Source organism: Lagenorhynchus albirostris, chromosome 10 (genome assembly GCF_949774975.1).
Source record: "Lagenorhynchus albirostris chromosome 10, mLagAlb1.1, whole genome shotgun sequence".
Taxonomy (NCBI): domain Eukaryota; kingdom Metazoa; phylum Chordata; class Mammalia; order Artiodactyla; family Delphinidae; genus Lagenorhynchus; species Lagenorhynchus albirostris.
Window position 1 is genome coordinate 74,165,327 of NC_083104.1, and position 9,958 is coordinate 74,175,284.

A 9,958-nucleotide genomic window follows, 5' to 3' on the forward strand; every position below is an offset into this window, starting at 1 on the left:
GGCAAGCTGTCTGTGCTCCTGACTCTGTCACACAGCTGTGTAACCTGGGTGTAACACTTAGCCTTTCTGTGCCTCAGTTTCTCCATCTGTAAAATGGAAATAATAATAGTGACACTCTCACGGGTTTGTTGTGAGGATTAAATTAGCTAGTGCCTGTGAAGTATCAGCACAGTGCTTACGTAGTGCGTAGTGCGCTTACCTGTGCACTTACCTGTGCGCTCTTATATGCTGTCCATCCAGCATCCTTCGGGAGGATGCTGTTTCTACCTGGTCATAAGGAAGAAGAAACCTGGGGGGCTGGTGGAATAGTCCTTGGTGCCTCCCCTTCAATGCTTCCCTGTTTCTCTCTCTCTTTTTTCTACATTCATTCCTCGGTCCCTCCCCAGTGGTCTAGTCCCCAGAGACTGTACTCTCAGCTGGATACCTGCCCCTTCCAGTCGTAGCCAGAGACCCTTGCACTGTCACAGGGGATTGGAGAAATCCAAAATTCTTCAAGGTCCAAAGGAGTGAATCCGAGGGTGACATCTCAGTATCATGAGTGAGAAAGGGATATCTGGGGATAACTAAACGTCTTCCCAGTACCCCTTCACATCACACGCCCATAAACTCACCTACTTGGAGTGTTGGTTGGATGTGTCAGTGGAATCACAGCTTCCTGCCAAATGTGTTCAACTTGACACCCTCCACCTCCCTAAGGGCATGACAAGCCCTTCGATACAGCCAGGCCTGCACATTAGAATGAATTGATACATCACATAACATGATAAGAAGAAAACATGATTGATAGGTGGTATTAATGTTCCAAATGTTGGAAGGGTTAAAGAGAAATATAATGAAGGAGTTATATTCAATATCTTGTAATAACGTATAATGGAAAAGAATCTGAAAATATATATATATTCTTTTTTAGTTCTTTATATGTATGTAACCGAACTATTTTTCTGTACACCTGAAACTAACAAAATATTGTAAATCAACTATATTTCAATTAAAAATAAGCTACAAGGATATATGGTACAACACAGGAAATAAAGCCAATATTTTGTAATAACTACAAATGGCAGAGGGTGATTGCTAAAGCGCTTTGTTTTTTCTACAACGCCATCTTCAGACACATTTAGTCAAATTGTTCTTCAAGGTCTTGAGACCAGTGACAGTTCACAGGTCCACATGACCCCCAGGAAAACCGGCACGTCCCTAGGCCTCCAAAGTCCTAGGGTAGCCCTGTCTTGTGCCCACCAGCTTCTTGTCTCCAGATATGTTTTCCAGGGGTGAGACACATGTCACCATGAGCTCCGCAAATTCCCTGAGGTCAAGCCCTCTCCCCCACTGAGGGATTGGAAGCTCCACCCTCCCTGGCTGTGTGACTTTGAGCAAGTTACCTAACCTCTCTGTACCTTAGTTCCCCCAGCTCCAAAACGGAGTTAACAATAGAACCTGCCTCAGAGGGTTGGAATGGGAATTCAGGGAGTTAGTTTATACACGAAAAGCCCTTAGGACAGTGGTTCTCAGCTTCAGTACACTTGGAATCTTGTTAAAACACAGATTGCTGGATCCCTACCCTCACCCCAGAGTGTCCCTTTAGTTTGCATTTCTAACAGGTTCCCAGGTGATGCTGATTCTGTCCAACAAAGCATGCTGTTTTATTTTACTTTATTTATTTTTGAAAGGTAAGAAGTGGATTTATTTAGAGAGAAACACACTCCACAGACAGAGTGTGGGCCATCTCAGAAGGCGAGAACCCCCGAAACATCAAGCACCACGTTTTAGAACAGTGCCTGGCACGGGACCAGTGCTGCGTGATTTATTTGTTCTTCGTTATTTACATGAGAAACGAAAGAAAGAACACACAGTATCTTTGGAATACATGACATGATTAAATGTCACATTTAGAAGATTTTGGATATCAGGTGGATTAGCAAGTCCTCCTACTGCAAGAGAAGGTCCGTAGGAGGATTTGAAGATGATGGGACACGGAGAGCAGCCTGATATGTCTGTGTCCAGGAGTCCCACTGGTACTCCCTCTGCTGCTGAATTTATGGGTAAAACCTGAGACAGGAGCTGGAGAGCCAGATAAGGCCTGCCTGGCCTCACTCCCCAAGTATTTAGGGCTCAGCCTGGCACCAGGTGCTATAGGAGAAAATGACACAAATGATCGGGCCTCTACCTTAAATGATCTCAGTTAAGGAGCTGCATCCGACACACACCAAACAATGAGAAAACATTGTAGGCACTGGAGGGCAGACACGGTGCCACTACAGACGCTGTAGGAGGTGACCCGTGTGTCCAAAGCTGGAGAGCCATGCGTCACACTGACCAGTGTCTAAAGCTCTATCCCCCGATTACCAGTTGTACAGCCTTGGAGAACACGCTCTGGCTGGCTGAGCTTCCGTTATCCCATCTGTAAAGAACAGGACAGCCTATTGATTCCCAGGGTCCCCGGCATGCTGTGAAGCGCTGCAGAGCCCAGCGAGGACAGGGCCCCAGCCTGTCCCATGCATTGCCGAATCCCTGCTCCTGGCTGGTCCCCTGGCCTGTCATAGGCGCTCCTTACTGTTTTTTTTTTTTTTTTTTTTTGCGGTACGCGGGCCTCTCACTGCCGTGGCCTCTCCCGTTGCGGAGCACAGGCTCCGGATGCACAGGCTCAGCGGCCATGGCTCACGGGCCCAGCCGCTCCGCGGCATGTGGGATCTTCCCGGACCGGGGCACGAACCCGCGTCCCCTGCATCGGCAGGCGGACTCTCAACCACTGCGCCACCAGGGAAGCCCCTTACTTTTTATAGAATGAGCGAGTGCACGGCTGAGTCCAGTGCTCACAGTGTCTGGCTGGTGGGGCTCCGCATGGGTGACTGTCCTTACTGATGTTTTCATTTTGGTTGATGACTGGCTTGATTCGGGGAGGCCGGTGGAAGATGAAGAGAGTGCTCTGGACCCGGAGGGCTAGAAGGCATGAGGAGGATGAAGGCATTTCCCACGTCGCCGAGGGTGGAAGCCATGATGGGGAAGCAAGAAGGAGGAAGGTGTGTCTGGGGAAGCGAGAGGACAGGAGGGCTGAGGACCAAAACGGCCGGGGAGGGGTTGGGGGAGGGGAGCTCCAGGGACTATGCTTCCAAGAAAAGGCATTTCTTGTCCCCCACCCCCTTCTCAGGTCCATGTGGTTACGCACCGCAGAAGGAGGCAAAGAGCCGAGGTCAACGTTTCTTCTTGTTTCCATTCTAGTAAATCATTTCGGTAAAGGGGGTCAACCTGGCATGGAGGGGCATTTCTTAACGTTTTCAAATCAGCTCTTAGTGTCTTAGGTCAGCCCATAAACACAACTTGAGCCCCAGGGACCCCCATCTAGCTCACCCTGATATTTAAGATATTAGAAAGATAGCCTCAAAATAAGTTGTTATTTCATCTTATTTCATTTGAATACTCCTTTATTCTTCTAGACTTCTGCAAGGTCTAGACACCGATCTGGTCTCTCACGTACCCCCAAGATGAAGAATCAGAGGGGCAAGATGCTCCCTGCAGGAGGATACCAGCAGGAGCTATTGGCACGTGGAGAAAGAAAGGAGAATAGAAAGCTGCAGAGAGAGAAAAAGTGCATCTTCACGGGCCAATGGGGTAGCCCTCCGGACATGGATACTGTTAACTTTGATCTTGTCGGATAACTGCCCACACCCAATCCTCCCCCGCCGGCACCTCCATCATCTACCCTCCACACTGCCACAGGGAACCTTTAATAAATGCGTGCCTGATTGTTCTAGCTGCTTTTTATTCCTGGCTTATAAACCTCCCTTGGGCCTCCCAAACTGCGAGATTGGGTAGGTTTGGCATAGAAGGCTTTTCACAATTTGCCTCCAATTTAACCTTCCAACTTCATTCTCATTTGCTTCTATCCTCTTCCTAGACTTTGATGTCTCCTTTCACTGGTGTCTTACCTAGAAAACTCCTATTCACCCTTCAGGTGAATTCATCCCCAGCCGATGCCTCCTCCCTTCCCAGGCCTACTAAGAGGAGGATACTTCTTCTGTCACCTGCAGTTCCTCAGCCTCCAGCCTGGAGGGAGAAATGCAATCAGCAGAGTTCACTTCTCCCTCTGTCACTATGGGAACCTCAGCCGTCCTTCAGTCTTTCAAAAGCTCCCTCCTCTAGTTTTCCTTCTAGTCTCCAGAAGATGTCGTCTGAGTGCTCGTGTGTGCGGCTGTCATCTCCCTCATGGCAGTTGCCAGTTTCCTTCTCTGATGAGGTGAAGCGAGTTCCCAGGCCCCCGCAGCTGCTGTCAGCATGCTCTGGGGTAACTGTGGCCCCAGTGCTGTCTTCTGCTGCCTGTGGAAGCCTGTGCTTTCTTTCCTGTATCCTATGTGTGCCGGTCTGGCTCACAGCTCTGTGCTGCTGAACCACTCCCAAACGGGGACAAGGAGAGAATAATCCTCATACAAATATACTGTGAAGAGCTCACACGCCCCTCACCTTTCCTGTGCACCAGACACGATGCTAAACACTTCTGTGGATTCTACATTTTAATCCTCAGAATTACCCTGGAAGCAAATATTATTGTTCCCATTTTACAGGTAAGGACCACAACAGTGGAGGCTGGGAGAGACGAGGTACCTTGCTTGAGTTCTCACAGCTGGTAAAGGTTGGCTATGAGTTTAAATCCAGGTCATTTGGCTCCAGAGTCCACAACCTTGACCTTTGGGTGGCGTGCCCTTCCACCTGGTTTGTACACCAGCTTCCATGAGATGGAGAGATGCCTTAGCTCAGAGGCGGCCAGTTCCCTCGGCAGCCTATCACCTGGAACTCTCTATTTTACCCCCGAACAGTGCCTGCATATAGTAGAAGCTCAACAGGTATTAAATGGATCAACGAATAAATACGTAAGTAGAATCTCATTCTCATCTGACCTCCTCGCCCCTAACTGATGGGCCTGAGGTTGCCCTATCCTGCCTCAACCTTCAGAATCAGAGCAATAATATTGCCTGGATGGGTTCCTTCTAAAAAGCAGCCTAAGATGCTAATGTCCGTGAAGTGGCACTCCCATCTCCCCAGGTCTCAATGACAACAACGCGACCTGAGCTGGGTTTTGCCCTCACCTGCTCACAAGGGTCTCCGCGCTCTGCACAGCCCCACCCAGTCACTTTGGGGATCCTGGGGGGATGTGTCACAGGTGCCAGCCGTGGTCAGCACATGGTGTCCTCCATCTCCCTCCTCTCCCCATCAAGGCCCTCCCAATGGTGTGCCCTCTGTGCCCGGCCTCCTGAGCTGCCTCTCCACCTCTGGAGCACCACCGTCCACGTTCAGGGCCATCTCCTTGGAGAGGGGCGGCTCCTAAAGGTGTCAGAGCCGTGAGTGTTCTGTTTAGATGGGAAAGGGCTGCTACCCTACTCTTCGTCACACACCCAGTCACCTGGGGCTTGACCAGGTGATGATCGGAGGGCCCATGGCTTACCAAGTCCTTCAGCAACCCTCCCCTCCAGCTTCACGCGGCAGCCGCTGGCTCCGCACATTTGGGCCTGGTGGGTGTGTTCGTATGTGTGTGTCTCTGTGCCGTCCTCCTCCCCCTCCCCCATCCCCTGCTTCCCACACTCCACGCCAGGCTGCTCGCTGGTCTCCTTCCCCCACAACGCTAATCAACCCCTGAATATAGATGTTTGCTGGTCTTGGTTCCTCACCCTCCTCCCCACTCATCCGACAGATCCAGCAACATATGGATTCATTTTAAGGATTATCCAGGACGCCCCCCGCCTCCATCCGCGAGCTACAGACCTAGAAGATCAGTTCCTCAGCCCAGACATCAGATCAGCCAGCCTGCTGGGAGGAGGGGGTCGCACTGAGCTTTATCAACAGGTCTGGCATGTCCAGATTTAAGGGCTGGATTTACTATGAAGCTGATGAGGCTTAAGTTTTAGGACTTCCCTCCCCCGCTTGCATGCGAGAGGCCCTGGTGCTCATATGTCTTTGTAAAATTGGCAGAAGTAAGCTATTTTAAGGTAGTCAAGGTTTCTGTCTTTTCTCCCCAAACTTCCCTCCAATACCTCCCTTCCTGTCAGGTGACACTGGAGTGGCCGTGGGCACTTGGGGGATCTGGATAAAGGGCAATTGCATTGGGGATACATAAGTTCAGGTTTCTTGGGTATATATTAGTGTCGTTTGTCATCGTAGCCATGTACGATTATGTAATTGCAAACCCTCCTCGTGTAGGAATGTCATGGAAAATCCTACTACCCGCTGGGTGGACTTGCCCCCCATCATGGCCTGAAGGTGCAGAGTCAAAATCATTTTGACTGTGTCCTAAGGTGCCTGGCAGTGGTAGGATGAGACTGAAGGAGAAGCCAGGTATAATGGTGTGGAGCCAGAAGCCAATCTGTGGGAAAGTCTTCCCAACATCACATATCTAAAATTGTAAGTAGAAGACTTTGGCATCTCATCACCGGAGGACCATTCCAGACAGGGACGGGAAGGGAGAGAGCATGTCAGATCCAGACTAGCTTCTGGTTTATACATCAGCCTCCTATGTGTTTGATTATCAAACACCTGCCTGTAAGAAACTCATCTTTCATATCTGGGTACGTGTGGCTAAATCTAACTGCTGCACGCACCGGGCTGAGGACCAGTGTGTGGACGACTGGAGTTTCATCAGGCAACTGCTTCTCTGGGAGCCGGCCAGCCTGCCCCTGACGACACCGTCCCTCTCACCAAGCTCCCTCTTAAGTGTAATAGACCTCAGAACATTTTGCAAAGAAGTAAGTGTCACCACTGTGCTTTGGAATATACTACTCAGCCAATACAAACAGGTTTTTGGGTTTTTTTAACCAAATTTGGTAGCCTGGCTTATCGCTCCCTCCTGTCCTCTTGCACGTCGCAGCGTGTGCTGCTGCTTTGCTGCAGGGCACTGGCTCTTGGGGGTTGATGATTTGTCGCTTGGGTCTATGTGGCAATAGAGGTGGATTCCAAGAAACACATGTTTAAGAAATTCAGGAAGGAGAAAGGAAGTGGATATGATCATTGGCTAATTGGTCTGTTCGGCCAAAAATGCCCTTTTCAGTGCTCATCACGGCACCGTCGCCAACTCCTAAGTAGTGGTGACCTCCCTTGAGGTCGTTCTGTGAATGACTGTGATAAATGGCTGGTTTGGGAAGGTTAGGGATTTTTCTCCCTTTGCTTGTTCTTTTCTCTTTCTCCTCCCCTCTTTGGTTGTTCGGGATCTTATTGAAAATCACAAACCAGAAAGAAAACGCCTGCCAAGATCAGTGGTGAACATTCCAAGAATCAGGTTACTGTGGCCTGTGGTTCTCAGCTCAACTTAAGTTCAGGTTGCTTTGGTGATCACTCAGTACATTCTCCTTAAAATACACACTTACCCTTGGTTTACCAGTAAGCAGGGGGTGGAAATGGGTGGAAGGGTCAGGCTCAATAATGTGGCAGGATATATTTTTATATATCTATCTATATATAAATATAGATAGATAGATAGATAGATCGATCGATCTCCTCTACCCTCCCCACCCCTACCTAAACATTGTGTCTCTATGGGGCCGCCACTGAGTCAGATGCCTTGGACCAAAAACAAACCTAGAGGCTAAGTACATGGTTTTCGGAGGAAATTGAACAACTCTGTAGGCAGGCTCTCAGTGTAACTTCAACAAGGGACTCTGTGGCTGCTTGGTGTGAAGGCACCGGGTCAGCATAAGAGCATTTATGACAGAGCAAGATGGTGCTAGTGAGGTTTCCCCCTTTCATCACATAAAGACTGGGTACTGAAAAAGCCCGAACCCATAGTCAAGAGCCGTACTTTCTACGTATTGCTCCACTTCCTGCTAAACTGAGGAGGGAGCCGCATCGGTTTGCTTCTCTGGGCCTTACTTTGTTCATAATGAGATGATTGGGTCAATTCTTTGACAACATGCATTCCTTCTGCGTTTACCCAAACTCAACTCAAGTATTCTTCCCACCACAAACGCTTTCATCATTACCCTGGGGTGAGTCATAGAAAGCAATTTCACACTGTGATCAAACATGTCACATTTTCCAACATGGTATATTCTGTAGCAGTGATATTATTAATTTTTACTAAGTTGCGGCACCAGTACACCCAGAAAGGGAAAAGCTAGAATTGCAGAATGTATAAAAGAATGATTTCTGCTATAAACTGTGTCACAGATAATGGCCAAAAATATATTGTACAAAGAGGGGCTACTGTGTCAGCTTTGGAAATTAACTTAGGATCATTTGTATGTAGCACCCTTTTCTGTTTTTGAAATGCAAGAGTTGTTGGTTTTTTTTAAAACTATGTCTTCTTAAGAACGTTAAAAATTTCTTAAATGTCATTTACACTACTATTTGGCTTAGGTTTGCCTATGTGCCCCCAAGGTGCCCAAATTCTAAATTAGTGAGGTCTGAATTAATGAGATATTATCACACTTACTTTTGGAATGTGTTGAATCAATTGATAACTAACCCTTGAAATACCCTAAACTAGAGAAATAAATATGATATGACCTAGGAGACTACATCTGAAGCAGAGAGTCCTTTATCTAACAAATGCTGGGATATACAGAGTTAAATTCAAAACAAAATGAGATCTGCTGAGGTCCTGAATGCTAATATGTACTGCATTAGCCTTGAGATGGGTAGGGTCCTTCATAACAAAATAGAACACTTGCCAAATCTGGTATCTTAAAACAGTAATGTAGACTCCAGCCTTCTGATTAAATTCTTTGGATATTAAAATTTGGTTTGACCTAGATTCGAAGTGACTAGATTTTTTCTTCCCCTGTAAATTTCAGGGACCTCCATAGCGAGGCAGAGGGGCTGAATCTAAGTCTCGCTTTTAAAGACACTCATAAAAACACACTCAGCATTAAAAGTTTCCACCCGAGGCAAAGAGCAAAACAAGTTTGATTCAAACAGCAACAACAGCAGTAAAAAAAAAAAAAAAAAAATTTAGAAAATTCTGTAATTAGACCTCAACATGGAAATATGTTCTAAATAATTTAAGTGATTGTGGTCAAATAAAGAACAGAAATGGCAAAGTTGTCCCATTTTTGCAGGAGCTACTCTTCAGTTCCCTTCCCTGCACTCACCAGCACCATAAAACATTAGTGTTGGAAGGGTCATTAATGACCATCTACTCCAGCCGGCCTTATAGAGAAGGAGATCCAGAGAGGCAATGGAATTGGAATTGGCCAGTGTCGGGAATCAATTAGTGATGGAATGCCAACTAGAACCCAGCTCTTTCCGAGCTACCACATGGCATGGCAGTGTCTAACAGGCACTTACTAGATGTTTGTGGAATTGAATGAACATACCCTTCGAGTTTTTACTGGGAACCGAATCAGTCAAAAGTCACCCATCTTTTTTCTCATGTGTGTCTTTTCTCCAAGACACCTTTTCCGAGTCTGATTTCCTGGATTCAAGGAATGATTTATGGAGAAGGGAGTTGAGTTGGGGCCACTGAAGGAGGAGGTTTTTCTTCACACTGAAGTTTGGGATGGGAGGGAAGGGAGAAAGGTAAAGAGAAAAAGGCCATGAAAATCCAGTGATTTTCCGAAACAAATTCTTGAATCTATTTTAATAGGATTGGTAGTTAGGTCTGCATTCTCATGTTTTTGGGGGAGTTAAAAGTCATCCCGGTGTAGAACAGAGTAGGCACGTACTAATTGTTGAATGAATGAATATGTGTTTTATACACAGTATCTCCTTGAAGTGGGAGCAGCTTTCATCCCCATTTTCTGAAGAAGGAAACAGAGGCTCAGAGAACATAATGGCTGGCCCAAGGTGTTAAATATCTTCTTTGAATATTTCATACTTTTCCTCTTGCCTCTTAGTGAAAGAGTTCCAGTCTTCCCATCAACTTCTTGCTCTACTATGAATTTTTTTTTTATGTGGGCAAAAAGGAAAAACATAGGCCTCTGATGCATGGCTGAAACCACAGAATAGGAAAAATCAAAATGGCTTTGGGTTGGCATAT